The sequence below is a fragment of the Dendrobates tinctorius genome, unplaced genomic scaffold, assembly GCF_039654945.1.
Source record: "Dendrobates tinctorius isolate UK_male_01 unplaced genomic scaffold, ASM3965494v1 ptg000003l, whole genome shotgun sequence".
In the NCBI taxonomy this organism is placed as follows: domain Eukaryota; kingdom Metazoa; phylum Chordata; class Amphibia; order Anura; family Dendrobatidae; genus Dendrobates; species Dendrobates tinctorius.
Window position 1 is genome coordinate 67,974,640 of NW_027361671.1, and position 15,989 is coordinate 67,990,628.

The 15,989-nt window shown below is 44.7% G+C and overlaps 1 long non-coding RNA gene across 1 annotated transcript; it reads left to right on the plus strand.

Moving 5' to 3' along the window:
- Nucleotides 1–363: 363 nt before the first annotated feature.
- LOC141091083 (uncharacterized) lies at nt 364–10,165 on the plus strand. Its single transcript, XR_012232421.1, has 3 exons — nt 364–415; nt 4,077–4,123; nt 9,647–10,165. It is a non-coding gene; the product is annotated as an uncharacterized lncRNA (long non-coding RNA).
- The last annotated feature ends 5,824 nt before the right edge of the window (nt 10,166–15,989 follow it).

The following is a 15,989-nucleotide window of genomic DNA, read 5'->3' on the forward strand; positions in this document are numbered from 1 at the left end:
ACCTGAATGCACAGATAGCAGCCATTTATTGTTACCACTCATGCATCTTATATGCCTGATTTTTAAGACGTTCTGGAGGAGTTTTTTCCCCTGAAGGTTCTTTGATGCCTTCTAATTGGACAGTGCCCAGGGCCGGCGTTAAGGCAAGGCAGACTAGGCCGCTGCCTAGGGCCCCCACTCCCTTGGGGCCCCCAGCATCTACAACAGAAGCTCCACTGATAATCTATGAAGTTTGTGGTGTACAGACTGGTTGATTACCTATAGTGACATCACAATCATGTGACCTGCCATGTGATCGTGATGTCACCACAGGCAATGTACTAATTGGCCAGTGTGTCTGTCCTCATGCATGGAGCCTCTGAGGGAAAGAGAGAGCTAAAGACCTGACACCTACCAACCTGAGCTGTGAGATACTGTAAGTAGTACAGCACCCATTGTGTGTGCTGCTCCTGGTGATGGTGGCTCCTGGCCTGCTGTAAGCTCCTCCTGCTCTGGTGGGCACTCACAGCAGAGGAGACGGTAGGGAGGTGTCTGCTGGGAGCAGGAGAAGCTGCAGCTCATAGTGTGGAGCACCTCATTCCCTCCAGCATAAAGCAGTGTGGGTGTGTGTAGTGTGTGTAATTGATGTGTGTGTAGTGTGTGGTGTGTGTAGTGTATGTAATTAATGTGTGTGTAGTGTGTGGTGTGTGCTCTCTGTGAGCTATGTGTATGTGTTTATATGAATCACATGCATTAAATGAGCTTTTGTTGTGCAGCATGTGTGTGCCATGTACACTGTGTTCCAAATTATTATGCAAAATATATTTCCTCATATTTTCTCTACATTACCTATATGAATTGCAGTCATTGTTATTTTCCAGTCATCTAATATTCTAGTATAATTGCAATGTTTTTGAATAAACTGCCTATGAAAACAGTATATTTTTAAAAATAAGAAACACACAAAATGCATGTTCCAAATTATTATGCACAGCAGAGTTTTCAACCTTTTTATTTTGAACAAAAAAATGGTCAATTGTGAAATTATAAGCATTATCAGCTTATTACAAAATGAAATCAAACAGTTTTCAAGTCAAAACTTTATTCTAGGTGATGTTACATTTGCACATAGGACCCCTTGTTCGAAAGAAGCTTCTGAACTCTCTCGTCCATTGAATTTGTCAGTTTTTGGATGGTTTGTGCTTCAATTGTTTTGCATGTGGACAGAATACGCTCCCAGAGCTGTTGCTTAGATGTGAACTGCCTCCCGCCATCATAGACACTCCTTTTGATGATGCTCCAGAGGTTCTCAATGGGGTTGAGGTCAGGCGAAGATGGTGGCCACACCATAAGTTTGTCCTCCCATAGCAGCCAGAGATGCAGATGTGTTATTTGCAGCATGAGACGGTGCATTATCATGCATGAAAATGATCTTGCTGCGGAAAGCACGGTTCTTCCTCTTGAACCATGGCAGGAAGTGCTGTTTTAGAAACATAGATTATGGAGTTCATCTTTACCCCTTCAGGGATCCTAAAGGGGCCAACAATCTCTCTCCCCATGATTCCAGCCCAAAACATTACTCCACCTCCTCCTTGTTGGCGCCTTAGCCGTGTTTTCATGGGATGACCATCAACCACCCATCCTCCACTCCATCCATCTGGACCATCGAGCGTTGCACCGGCACTCATCGGTGAACAAAACAGTTTGGAAGTCCGTCTTCATGTATCGTTTGGCCCACTGGAGCCGTTTCTGCTTGTGTGCAGTGGATAGAGGTGGTCGACAGGATGGCTTACGCACAGCTGCAAACCTCTGAAGGACCCTGCATCTTGTTGTTCAGGGGACGTTGGAGGCACCAGCAGCTTCAAAAACTTGTCTGCTGCTATGACAAGGCATTTTTGCAGCTGCTCTTTTAACCTGACGCAATTGCCTGTTGGAAAGAGTCCTCAATTTATCCTTATCGGCACGCACACGTGCTACATACTTCTTGATTGTGCGATGATCACGATGAATTGTCTTGGCAATGTTGATTGTAGTCATGCCTTGACCTAAATACTCCACAATTTGTTGCTTCTCAGCAGCCGACACATCCTTTTTCTTTCCCATTTTGGCAAAAAATGTAGGCTGCTTAATAATGTGGAACAGCCTTCTTAAGTAGTCTTGCCTTTATTTGGACACACCTGCCAAACTAATTTGCACAGGTATCTGGAATTGCTTTCAGTGATATAAAGAGCCCTGACACACATCACCATCAATGAGTTTAAATGACAAACAAAAAAATTCTAACCTTATCACTCCTAAACTCTTTTTGCATAATAATTTGGAACACAGTGTATATGTGTATATAAGAGTGTGCCGTGTACGCGCCGTGTACGTGTGTGTGTGTGTGTGCCGTGTACGTGTGTGTGTGCCATGTACGTGTGTGTGTGCCATATACTTGTGTGTGTGTGTGTCATGTACGTGTGTGTCCTGTACGTGTGTGTGTGTGTGCCATGTACGTGTGTGTGTGTGTGCCATGTACGTGTGTGTGTGCCATGTACGTGCGTGTGTGTGCCATGTACTTGTGTGTGTGTGCCATGTACTTGTGTGTGTGTGCCATGTACTTGTGTGTGTGTGTGTGTGCCATGTACTTGTGTGTGTGTGTGTGTGCCATGTACTTGTGTGTGTGTGTGTGTGCCATGTACTTGTGTGTGTGTGTGCCATGTACTTGTGTGTGTGTATGTGCCATGTACTTGTGTGTGTGTGCCATGTACTTGTGTGTGTGTATGTGCCATGTACTTGTGTGTGTGTATGTGCCATGTACTTGTGTGTGTGTGCCATGTACTTGTGTGTGTGTGCCATGTACGTGTGTGTGTGTCCCATGTACGTGTGTGTGTCATGTACTTGTGTGTGTGCCATGTACGTGTGTGTATATGTGTGTGTCATGTACATGTGTGTGTGTGTGTGTGCCATGTACTTGTGTGTGTGCCATGTACATGTGTTAGTTTATTCATTATTTCAGTGGTGAGATAAAAAAAATCAGATATTTGTAGAAAAAATAAATGTGGAGAATTGTGTCACCATTTTTCAAAGCTCATAATGTTTTAGTTTTCCTGTCGATAGAGCTGTGTGAGGGCTTATTTTTTGTGGGGTGAGACTACGTTCTTATTGATACCATTTTTTGATCGATATGACGTTTTAATTGCTTCTTACAGCATTTTTTTTACAGTTTGTTTTTGAAAACATCATTTTATCAGTTTGAATGTCGGTTTATGGCGTTTACTGATTGGGTTAATTATTTTTATGCTTTGATGGATTGGACATTTATGGATGTGGTGACACCACACAGGTACCGTAGATATATTTTTTAATTATCTTTCATTTTAAATGGTGGAGAAAGGCAATGATGCAAACATATTTTTTTCCATGTTTCCTTAAAACTTTTTTTTTACTTTTTACTGTATTTGTTAGTCCACTAAGGGGACTTGAATATGTGATAGTCTGATGGCTTGTACTATACTCCGCATTACCACGGTATTGCTGCATCGAGTAGGCTCACGCTCTCCTTTGAAGCTCGGCCACTAGCTGTGTCGCAAAGGATCTCCATGATGACAAGCATGGAGATCTTCATTGGCATCCTGCGATCACTTTACCTGGACACATATAATGATACGCCCCAATGCTGGTTTTTAATGTCGCTGTCAGAGTATGACTGAGGCGTTTAATAGAATAACAGTCTTGGCTCTTAGAGGTAGGTTCCTGCTGAGTGTCACAGCCATTATTTGCCAGATACGCGGTGGGATCACTCCGTGGACCCGCTACCAATTTGAACCATACATGTATAGTGAATGTCAATAAAGAGTTAAATGATGGCGGTTTTATTCATTTAAATGGTGTGAGCTGCTTTACCTGGCACTTCATTCATTCCGTCGGTGACCAGGACTAAATATAAACTGTGCTACTTGCCTACTGTCCCGGGAGTTCAGTAGATCCCTCATATTTCATGAGTCTTCTGGGCATATTTGTAGAGTAAGCGAGTGTACTCAATATCATCAGATCTCTGGAAATGGAGGATGGCTTTCTTAGCACTCATGTTACCTTGTTTCTATCTATTATTTTAGGCTTCAGAGCTTTGTTTCCCTGATCTCTTTCGTCAGAATCTAAAACAGTGAGTATACAAGATTCTTTCTTTACATGTCACTCCCGGGTCTTACCTTCATTCTGTAATATATTTAAGATTGAAATTTCCAGAACGGTAAATTTTTACTAACTTATTACTAAAGTAGCTGGTACGATTCATGGTAGTCAATATGGCCTCTGAAACAGTTTTATATGTCTGCTGTTCTCTGTCTGCGTTTTGGCATTTAAAACATTATTCCCCCAATGGCCACAAAGTTGCAAGTCTGTATAATTACTGTTAATATACAGGGTGGGCCATTTATATGGATACACCTGGGTGGGCCATTTATAAAGTTAGATCCAAAATGGCCAACATGGTCACCACCCATCTTGAAAAGTTTTCCCCCTCCCACATACTAATGTGCCACAAACCGGAAGTTGATATCACAAACCATTCCCATTTTATTTAGGTGTATCCATATAAATGGCCAACCCAGATGTATCCATATAAATGGACCACCCTGTACAGACCAGCCCAACATGATAATTCTTTTTTTCATCTTTTTGCATTTTTTAATTCTCCTTCAGCCCTTCTGTGTATCCAGCTTAAGGCCTCATTTATAAATCAGTATTTTTGCATCAGTATTTCTTTACCAAAACCAGGAGTGTCTCCGACACACAGAACAGGTGTCAATCTTTCAGTTAAAAAAAAAGGAAAAAATGCCAGCTTACCCAATTGGTTCAAACCATAAGCTGCTATACTGTATAGGCTCTCAGCAACGGATAAATGACAGGAGCGCTTGCCAACAATAGATGCGAAAAGGAGATGAATCCAGCGAGCCAGGTTTGAAGTACGTAAAAAATCTTTTTCTTTATTTCAAACGGAGATTAAAAATATTTATCCATAGCAGCATATTATGAATATAGGCAGAGATAGGAAAAATTACTGCTGTAAAGCGCACGGCAAGACGCGTTTCGGCCTTTATGGCAATGATAAAGGTTTAGCCGAAACGCGTCTTGCCGTGCGCTTTACAGCAGTAATTTTTCCTATCTCTGCCTATATTCATAATATGTTGCTATGGATAAATATTTTTAATCTCCGTTTGAAATAAAGAAAAAGATTTTTTACGTACTTCAAACCTGGCTCGCTGGATTCATCTCCTTTTTGAATCTTTCAGTTATAGTTTTTCTCTGTAAGTTCCAGTCCTGGCTTTGGCACACAAACACTGATGCAAAAATACTGTCATGTGAATGAGGCCTAACAGGGCTGAGTGGCCCATCCTATTCTTCCAGCATTTAATTTCCCAGAAGCACACGGCTTCTCCTTGCTGCTTCAGGTCAGGTCACTATTCACACTTGGCCAAAAAGCCTATGGAGAAATAAAGAGAAAACAGGGCACATGTGAATTTGGTGTGCCCTCTAAATAACAAAAAACAGCCATTAATGTGTAAACCGATGGTAACAAAGGTGAGTCCACAACTAAGTGAAAATGGCCAAATTGTGCACAAAGTGTCAATATTTTGTGTGGCCACCATTATTTTCAAGCACTCCCTTAACTCTCTTGAGCATGGAGTTCACTAGAGCTTCACAGGTTGCCACTTGTGATGAGAGAACATGCTCGCATAACGTATCATTGGAGCATGCTTGGGTCTTATCCGAGCATTTGGGAGTGGTTGCATATTATATACAAGTCCCTGCGGCTGCATGATTTCCAGCTTTTAGAAAGCCTCAACACATGTGGGGACTGTTTAACAAGCAAGCAATCTCCATGTGTGTGGAGGCTGTCTAACAGCTGCAAATCAAGCTGTCGCAAGGACTCGAACATAATATACGAGCACTTCCAGATGCTCAGATAACACACGGGCATGCTTGGATAAGACGTTATCCGAGCATGTTCTCTCATCACTAGTTTCCACTGGAATCCTCTTCCACTCCTCCATGATGAAAACATGGAACTGGTGGATGTTAGAGACCTTGGGCTCCTCCACCTTCCATTTGAGGATGCCCACAGGCTTTAGGTCTAGAGACATGATTGGTCAGCCAGCACCTTTACCCTCAGTTTCTATAGCTAGACAGTGGCCGTCATGGAGGTGTGTTTGGGGTCGTTATCATGTTGGAATACTTCCCTGTGGCCCAGCTTCCGAAGGGAAGGGATCTTGCTCTGCTTCTGTATGTGACAGTACATGTTAACATTCATGGTTCCCTCAATTAACTGTAGCTCTACACAGACAGCAGAACTCATGCAGCCCCAAACCATGAAACTAACACCACCATACTTGACTGTAGGCAAGACACCTTGTCTTGACACTGGTATTGTCAATGTTTCAGTGGAATAACCCCAAATTCCTTTCCCAAATAACCACCCCTAATTACGACCGCCTAAAATGAAAATGATGACACTGTAAATTTGGATAATTTTGGCCACAGCAGGATTTACTTAACCCCTTCCTGACATTGAACGTACTATTCTGTCCATGTGCCTTGGGACTTAATGCCTATGGACGGAATAGTACGTCATACGAGATCAGTCGTGCTCACGGGGGGAGCGCGGCTGATCGCGGCTGGGTGTCAGCTGACTCTCACAGCTGACACCCGACACTAAGTGCCAGGAGCAGTCACGGATCGCTCCCGAAACTTTAACCACCGGAACACAGCGATCAAACATGATTGCAGCGTTCTGGGAGCAGGCAGAGGGGCTGTCAGAGCTGACAGCCCCTCTGCTTTTGGATCGGAGACCCCGCAACATGACGCAGTTCCGATTGCTCCCATGGTAACCTTATGTCGTCATGACGACATCCGGTTTGCCAGAGCTCAGAGACTTCCTGTCATGCGGACTGCATGTGAGGAAGTCTCTGATGTCAGTGTGCACAGAGTGCAGCGCTGATAGCTTATATGGCATGCAGATCTGCATGCCATATAAGCGATAAGTCTGCACAAAATGAGTGTCCCATAGTGGAACACAGTGTAAAAGATAGAATGAAATAAAAAAAAAAGTTGTAAAAATATTTTAAAAAATAAATAAAAGAATAAATATTGATTTTTTTTTATCATTAAATCAATATTTGAATTAAAAAAAATCTAAACTATAAAAGTACATATATTTAGTATCGCCGCGTCCGTAACGACCCGACCTATAAAACCGTCCCACTAGTTAACCCCTTTAATGAACAGCATTCAAAAAAAACAAAACAAAACACACAAGGCAAAAAAAAAAAAGCTTTATTATCACACTGCCGAACAAAAAGTGGAATAACGCGCTATCAAAAAGACGGATATAAATGAACGTGGTACCACTGAAAACGTCATCTTGTCCCGCAAAAAAAAAGCTGCCCCATATAGTTTTATCACTAGAAAAATATAAAAGTTATAGCTCTCAGAATAAAGCGGTGCAAAAATAATTATTTTTTCTATAAAATAGTTTTTATTGTATAAAAGCGCCAAAACATAAAAAAAATATAAATGAGGTATCGCTGTAATCGTACTGACCCAAAGAATAAAGCTGCTTTATCAATTTTACCACATGTGGAACAATATAAACGACCCCCACCCCAAAAGAAATTCATGAAATGCTGGTTTTTGTTCATTCTACCTCCCAAAATTCGGAATAAAAAGCGAACAAAAAATGTCATGTGCTCGAAAATGGTACCAATAAACACGTCAACTAGTCCTACAAAAAACAAGAAATCTCGAGTCCAGACATCCATCAGATTCTTCCCAATGGACCCTCAAGTGCCTGAGGTCTGAATCCCGAGGACCCTATAGAAGCAGACATTATGGCCCTGGGAGGCCGCACCACACTGGAGGGGACTGATCCGTATACTCCTCCTTGACCAGCAGGCTGAAGCTGAGAGGGTGACCACCCCCAGCAAACAACCTACTGCCTGATACACTCCCTGGGAGCAGGAGCTGAGTAGTACTAGTCGAGGGCCCTGATGATGCAGGTGGAACTACCCAGGGGTTACTAACAGGGCCGATAGCACTGTAGGCAGGGACATACCGCCAGCCAGTGGGTCATCGTGGCATATCCCGATATCACACTTGCTTGATATCATCTGAACCAAATAAGTTTATCATGGTCTCATCAGACCACAGGGCTTAGTTCCAGGAACTCATGTCTTTAGTCTGCTTGTCTTCAGCAAACTGTTTGCGGGCTTTCTTGTGCATCATCTTTAAAAAAGAGGCTTCCTACTGGGATGACAGCCATGCAGAAAAATTTGATGCAATATATGGTCTGAGAACTGACAGGCTGACCACCCACACCTTTAACCTTTCAAATAATCCTGGCAGCACTCATATGCCTATTTTGAAAACTCAACCTCTGGATATGACGCCGAGCACGTGCTCAATTTCTTTGCTCAACAATGGCAAGGTCAATTCTGAGTGGAACCTGTCTTGTTAAACTGTTGCATAGTCTTGGCAACCGTGCCGCAGCTCAGTCTCAGGGTGTTGGCAATCATCTTATACCCTGGGCCATCTTTATGTAGAGCAACAATTCTTTTTTTCAGATCCTCAGAGAGCTTTTTGCCATGAGGTGTAATTGTAACAGTGGAAGGAGCTGATGGATTACTGCCTGACACTCAAAGGTTAAATTTATTTGATCCCCGGGTATATGATAAAGGTATTACACCCACTGGGGCTGCTGTTAGCTGGGATAGGGTTAACTGTAGTGGCCGACCCAGTTTGCAAGGGGAAACTGACTGCTAGTGGCAAGTGCAGGAAGTGACAGTCAGTATGTGGACAGCAGAGAGTCTACTAGCAAGCTGCAGTTAGCTGCCAGGGACATAGTGAGCCTAATAATAGGGACAGTGAATTGCCTCAAATACCCTTCAGTATGAGTATGAATAAATGGCCTGGGGCAACCTCAAGATGGATGTTCGGGGCCAGAGGCCCACTAATCTTGTGAATCTACATGGAAAGATGGACTCAGACTACATGGGGCAGAAGGTATTGCAAACCTAGAAAAAACAGAGAGGGGAATATGCCACCTAAACAGAGAACCAGTACAGAAGTTGTATCCAGTACCTGTGGGAAAGATGCTTTATCCTTTGCATCTACTTGAAAATATTGTACAGACTGCTATTCACAAAGTAAGAGTTTGGTTTTTATGAACCACGTGTTTCCTGGATTAATTGGTGCCCTGGTTCCAGAAGAAGGATTCCTGGAGTCAGAAGAGGTCTGCAGGTCAGAAGTAACTGGAAAGCGCCACATACTTAGCAGCACACGAGGACTGAGACACATCTTGTCTGTAGGATGCCAGAGCGAGTGGGAGCTGAAGCTCAGCCACGACTACCTCACTTGGGCAACTTACACCATGTTGAACTTCCACTGACCAATATGAGAGAGTGTGAGAGAGAGAACACCAAATTTAACCCACCTGTTCCCCATTCACACCTGAGATCTTGTAAAATTAATGAGCCACATGACACACGGGAGAAAAAAAAATGTTTAATTGCGCATAATATGGCCATTTACACTTGCTTATTTTTGTGACATACTGTAGGTCCTCAAATCATCAATATCTTGTGAGTGAAATACGCTTTAACATTGTTTGTTGCATCTCCATTCTACATAGGAAAAAGCCACCTACCACCTGGCAACCAGCCCCCACCTACCACCGGGCAACCAGTCGACACCTACCACCTGACAACAGCCGCCACCTACCACCTGGCAACCAGCTGCCACTTACCACCTGGCAAAAGCCACCACCTACCACCTGGCAAAAGCCACCACCTACCACCTGGCAACCAGCCACAACCTACCATGTGGCAACTAGCCGCCACCTACCACCTGGCAACCAGCCGCCACCCACCAACTAGCAACCAGCCGCCACGTACCACCTGGCAACCAGATGCAATTTATGACCTGGCAACATCCACCACCCACCAACCAGCCGCCACGTACCACCTGGCACCCAGCCGCCAACTAGCAACCAGCCACCACGTACCACCTGGCTATCAGTCGCCAATTACAACCTGGCAACCAGCCACCACCCACCAACTAGCAACAAGCTGCCACGTACCACCTGGCAATCAGTCGCCAATTACCACCTGGCAACCAGCCGCCACCCACCAACTAGCAACAAGCTGCCACTTACCACCTGGCAACCAGCCGCCACCCACCAACTAGCAACCAGCCGCCACGCACCACCTGGCTATCAGTCGCCAATTACCACCTGGCAACCAGCCGCCACCCACCAACTAGCAACAAGCTGCCACTTACCACCTGGCAACCAGCCACCACCCACCAACTAGCAACCAGCCGCCACGTACCACCTGGCAATCAGTCGCCAATTACCACCTGGCAACCAGCCGCCACCCACCAACAAGCTGCCACGTACCACCTGGCAACCAACCTCCACTTACCACCTGGCAACCAGCCGCCACTTACCACCTGGCAACCAGCCGCCACTTACCACCTGGCAACCAGCCGCCACTTACCACCTGGCAACCAGCCGCCACCTACCACCTGGCAACATCCGCCACCTACCACCTGGCAACATCCGCCACCTACCACCTGGCAACATCCGCCACCTATCACATGACAAACCAGCCACCACCAACTGCCTGGCAACAGCTGCCACCTACCACCAGGCAACAGCTGCCACCTATCATCTGGCAATCAGCCACCACCTACTACCTGGCAACAATCGCCCCTTACCACCTAGTAACCAGCTGCCACCTACCACCTGGCAATGGGCCCCACCTACCATCTGGCGACCAGCCGCCACCTACCACCTGGCAACCAGCAGCCATCTACCACCTGGAAACCAGCCACCACCCATCACCTGGCAACCAGCTGCCACCTACCACCTGTCAACCAGCCGCCATCTACCACCTGGCAACCAGCCACCATCTACCATGTGGCAACCAATTGCCACTTACCACCAGGCAACCAGACCCCACCTACCACCTGGTACCCAGCTGCCACCTATTCACCTGGCAAGAGCCGACACTTACCACCTGGCAAACAACCACGAGGTTGTCCAACCAATTTTATTTTTTATTGAAGATAATTTTGTAAGACACCCCAATAAATTGTTTTTATTCTCAACCTTTCTTTCCTGTTTAATTTCACTTCATTTCCTGCACCACTTTCGTTTGCATGGTACTCTCCAGACTGTGCAACTCCATGTGCTTTCTTTTCTAACCTCACCCCCAGAGTTAGCACTGCCTGGCTCAGTTGTCCAGCGCTGCATTCTGCCCTTCAATACACAGCATTGGCTGCTAGTAATCTGCCCCAGCACTGACCTCATTCATTCAGCATTGGGGCTGACTGAGCAGTAATCTGTGGCAGTGCAGCACCGATCACTACACCTCACACCACATCCACAATGGAGATAGTCATCACATGTCCTCTACATTACCCAGGGGTCGTAATGTTTGTGGTTGCAGAAAGTGCGACTGCCCATGCTGATGCAAGTGCTTATGTCAGTTGGATGTGCACCCGAGGACTGACTTGTGTTACGGTGCAGAGATGTGCTGGGTCCCTGCACTGCAATACATACTGCCAGCCAATCGGAGGACAGCAGCTGATGTTGGCATGGCAGTGACGCTAGCCTACACGCAGTCTAGCCTACGCTGGGGCTACCCGATGTTTGGTCACAACATACTGTAGGTCAAGCTGCCAAACTTCGTTCTGTGCCGCTGCTACATGGTATGTCGGTGAGGAGGGTCACATTACCACCCCTGCGGTGGGGTGACAAGTTCTGATTTTTTTTATCTGTTTGTTGCGGTACATAGGGGGAGGTAATGTGACCCTACTTACTTTATTTTACCTGCTATGTCATGTAGCAGCACCTTACAATGATTCTGCTGCACAGTCTGCACCACGGCCAAAATCACTGTGTAACCAGTATCATATATAATGGTGTAATGTAGAGCGGAATAAGAAGAGTGACAGAACTCCATGGGAAACGGATCAGGGTCACACAAACTTATTCAGCCGGTCAAGAAATCCCACTTACATCCAAGATGTTGGAGTCTGAAGAAGTCTGTTAGTTCTACAATAGATCCTGCTAATGGATTGGCTCCAGTCTGTATGATAAATGATTCATGTATGCAGTTATTGTTTTACATATAAATGTAACATATGAATAGAGATTGATATAGATATATATTCATTAATCGTGACAGACGGCAAAAAAAGGCCGAACTCCAAACGTGAGATAGTGAAAACTGATCTTTTTCCACCCATGTTTGTGCGACATTTCAGCTCTTCAGACCGTGAGCCTTTCTTAACCCCTTTACTCCCAAGGGTGGTTTGCATGTTAATGCCCGGGCCAATTTTTACCATTCTGACCACTGTCCCTTTATGAGGTAATAACTCTGGAACACTTCCATGGATCTTGGTGATTCTGACTTTGTTTTCTCGTGACATATTGTACTTCATGTTAGTGGTAAAATTTTATTCATATAACTTGTGTTTATGTGTGGAAAAAACCCCGGAAATTTGGTGAAAATTTTGAAAATTTCACAATTTTTCAACTTTGAATTTTTATGCCCTTAGATCACAGAGATATGACACACAAAAAACTTAATAGATAACATTTCCCACATGTTTACTTTACATCAGCACAATCTTGGAACCAAAATCTTTTTTTTTTGTTAGGAACTTATAGGGGTTGAAATTTGACTAGCGATTTCTCATTTTTACAACCCCATTTTATTTTTAGGGACCACATCACATTTACAGTTACTTTGAGGGGTCTATATGATAGAAAATACCCAAAAGTGACACCATTCTAAAAACTGCACCCCTTATGGTGCTCAGAACCACATTCAAGAAGTTTATTAACACTTCAGGTGCTTCACAGGAATTTTTTGAATGTTTAAAAAAAAAAAAAAAAATGAACATTTAACTTTTTTTCACAAAAAAAATTACTTCAGCTCCAATTTTTATTTTACCAAGGGTAACAGGAGAAATTGGACTGCAAAAGTTATTATACAACTTGTCCCGAGTATGCTGATACCTGATATGTGGGGGGAGCCACTGTTTCGGTGCATGGCAGAGCTCAGAAGGGAAGGAGCGTTGTTTGACGTTTTCAACGCAAAATTGGCTGGATGTGATATCGGGCGCCATGTCACGTTTGGAGAGCCTCTGATGTGCCTAAACAGTGGAAACTCCCCACAAGTGACCCCATTTTGGAAACTAGACCCCCCCAAGGAACTTATCTAGATATGTGATGAGAACTTTGAACCCACAAGGGCTTCACAGAAGTTTATAACGTACAGCCGTACAATTGAAAAGTCTTTTCCAGGGGGCGTGGCCTAGGATCCTGACTGGGTAGGAGGCAAAGGTCCAGAGCTCCTGATTTAATACTTATAAAACGGCCATAAAAGCGACTGAAGAATCGCATTAAAATCCCTATTTGGCTCAGAAGTTTACCCTGATCTCCCTGGATCAACTGGATCCTGCCTATCAAGTCCCTTTACCAAATAAACTGCAAAATATCAGCCTTGCAGAAGTGAAGACGGGAGCAGTGCAGAAGCGGCGGAAGGATATCACCCATCTCCATACCTTCCCTGAGGAGACTTTCTGAGAACAAGATATGCGGTCTTCAAGCAAAAGGATCAGCGGGGACATCTTCCCCTGCCCTAAGTACCTGGGGCTGCCCTCTGGCGGGAGGCACACCGGCGATTTGGCTGTTAAACCCGGCTGACCTGCGTGTGACTGTGACTGTGACTGCGTGTGACCTGCGTGTGACATCTTCCCCTGCCCTAAGTACCTGGGGCTGCCCTCTGGCGGGAGGCACACCGGCGATTTGGCTGTTAAACCCGGCTGACCTGCGTGTGACTGCGCAGCATTGAGGAGCGGAGGGATACCTCTTGGTGCCGTGGGTGCCCACAGGGAAGAGGATCATAACTGAATTCACGCTCCTCACTTGGAGCGGAGTGGCTGGAGCAGCCCCCCTTGCTGAGGGACACCCCCGACTTACAACAAATAAAGGAGGCATTGGGCATTTAGGTTCAAGGTGCTTCTATATGATGTATTGCTGCCACCCAGTGGCTAGTCTGGGAGTCTCTACTGTACATAGATTTTCTTGTAATTGAATCCGATAGAGAAAGGACTATGTGACCCTTGCTTTTATTCTTCTCTTTAGGTCTGAGCCACTACTATAATCTCTGAGGCACATACCTTTTGTCCAGCCATGTGATTTACCCTCATATTGTTTATGAACCGAAGTGACGCTATGAGTCCCTCTAAATCGCAATCCGCTGCTGATAAACTCAAGACCTATGCCAGAGGCAATAATCTAACGTCCTCGCAAAAATCCTCAAATCAATTCAAGAGGAGGTATTAATCTCCCAAACCTCAGAGGATATGGATACGGAGCCCACTCTTAAACGGGTATCCGAACAACTGTTGATTGCCATTCAAGGTAGTACAGCTTCACTGACCCTGAAAATTGAAGAAGGTAAAACTGACCTGGGACTCCTCCACAATGATATGTCTAATTTGGGAGAAAAGGTCCGGCAGGCGGAGGACAGAATCTCAAGTCTCAAGGACCATACAGCGCCTCTAAATGAGCGGATCAGAACATTGGAACACAGTCTGGAGCTACAGTCATGGCCAAAAGTATTGACACCCCTGCAATTCTGTCAGATAATACTCAGTTTCTTCCTGAAAATGATTGCAAACACAAATTCTTTGGTATTATTATCTTCATTTAATTTGTCTTAAATGAAAAAACACAAAAAGAATTGTCCTAAAGCCAAACTGGATATAATTCCACACCAAACATAAAAAAGAGGGTGGACAAAAGAATTGGCACTGTGCGAAAAATCATGTGATGCTTCTCTAATTTGTGTAATTAACAGCACCTGTAACTTACCTGTGGCACCTAACAGGTGTTGGCAATAACTAAATCACACTTGCAGCCAGTTGACATGGATTAAAGTTGACTCAACCTCTGTCCTGTGTCCTTGTGTGTACCACATTGAGCATGGAGAAAAGAAAGAAGACCAAAGAACTGTCTGAGTACTTGAGAAACCAAATTGTGAGGAAGCATGAGCAATCTCAAGGCTACAAGTCCATCTCCAAAGACCTGAATGTTCCTGTGTCTACCGTGCGCAGTGTCATCAAGAAGTTTAAAGCCCACGGCACTGTGGCTAACCTCCCTAGATGTGGCCGGAAAAGAAAAATTGACAAGAGATTTCAACGCAAGATTGTGCAGATGTTGGATAAAGAACCTCCGCTAACATCCAAACAAGTTCAAGCTGCCCTGCAGTCCGAGGGTACAACGGTGTCAACCCGTACTATCCGTCGGCATCTGAATGAAAAGGGACTGTATGGTAGGAGACCCAGGAAGACTCCACTTCTTACCCCGAGACATAAAAAAGCCAGGCTGGAGTTTGCCAAAACTTACCTGAAAAAGCCTAAAACATTTTGGAAGAATGTTCTTTGGTCAGATGAGACAAAAGTAGAGCTTTTAGGGCAAAAGCATCAACATAGAGTTTACAGAAGAAAAAAGAGGCATTCAAAGAAAAGTACACGGTCCCTACAGTCAAACATGGCGGAGGTTCCCTGATGTTTTGGGGTTGCTTTGCTGCCTCTGGCACTGGACTGCTTGACCGTGTGCATGGCATTATGAAGTCAGAAGACTACCAACAAATTTTGCAGCATAATTTAGGGCCCAGTGTGAGAAAGCTGGGTCTACCTCAGAGGTCATGGGTCTTCCAGCAGGACGATAACCCAAAACACACTTCAAAAAGCACTAGAAAATGGTTTGAGAGAAAGCACTGGAGACTTCTAAGGTGGCCAGCAATGAGTCCAGACCTGAATCCCATAGAACACCTGTGGAGAGATCTAAAAATGGCAGTTTGGAGAAGGCACCCTTCAAATATCAGGGACCTGGAGTAGTTTGCCAAAGAAGAATGGTCTAAAATTCCAGCAGAGCATTGTAAGAAACTCATTGA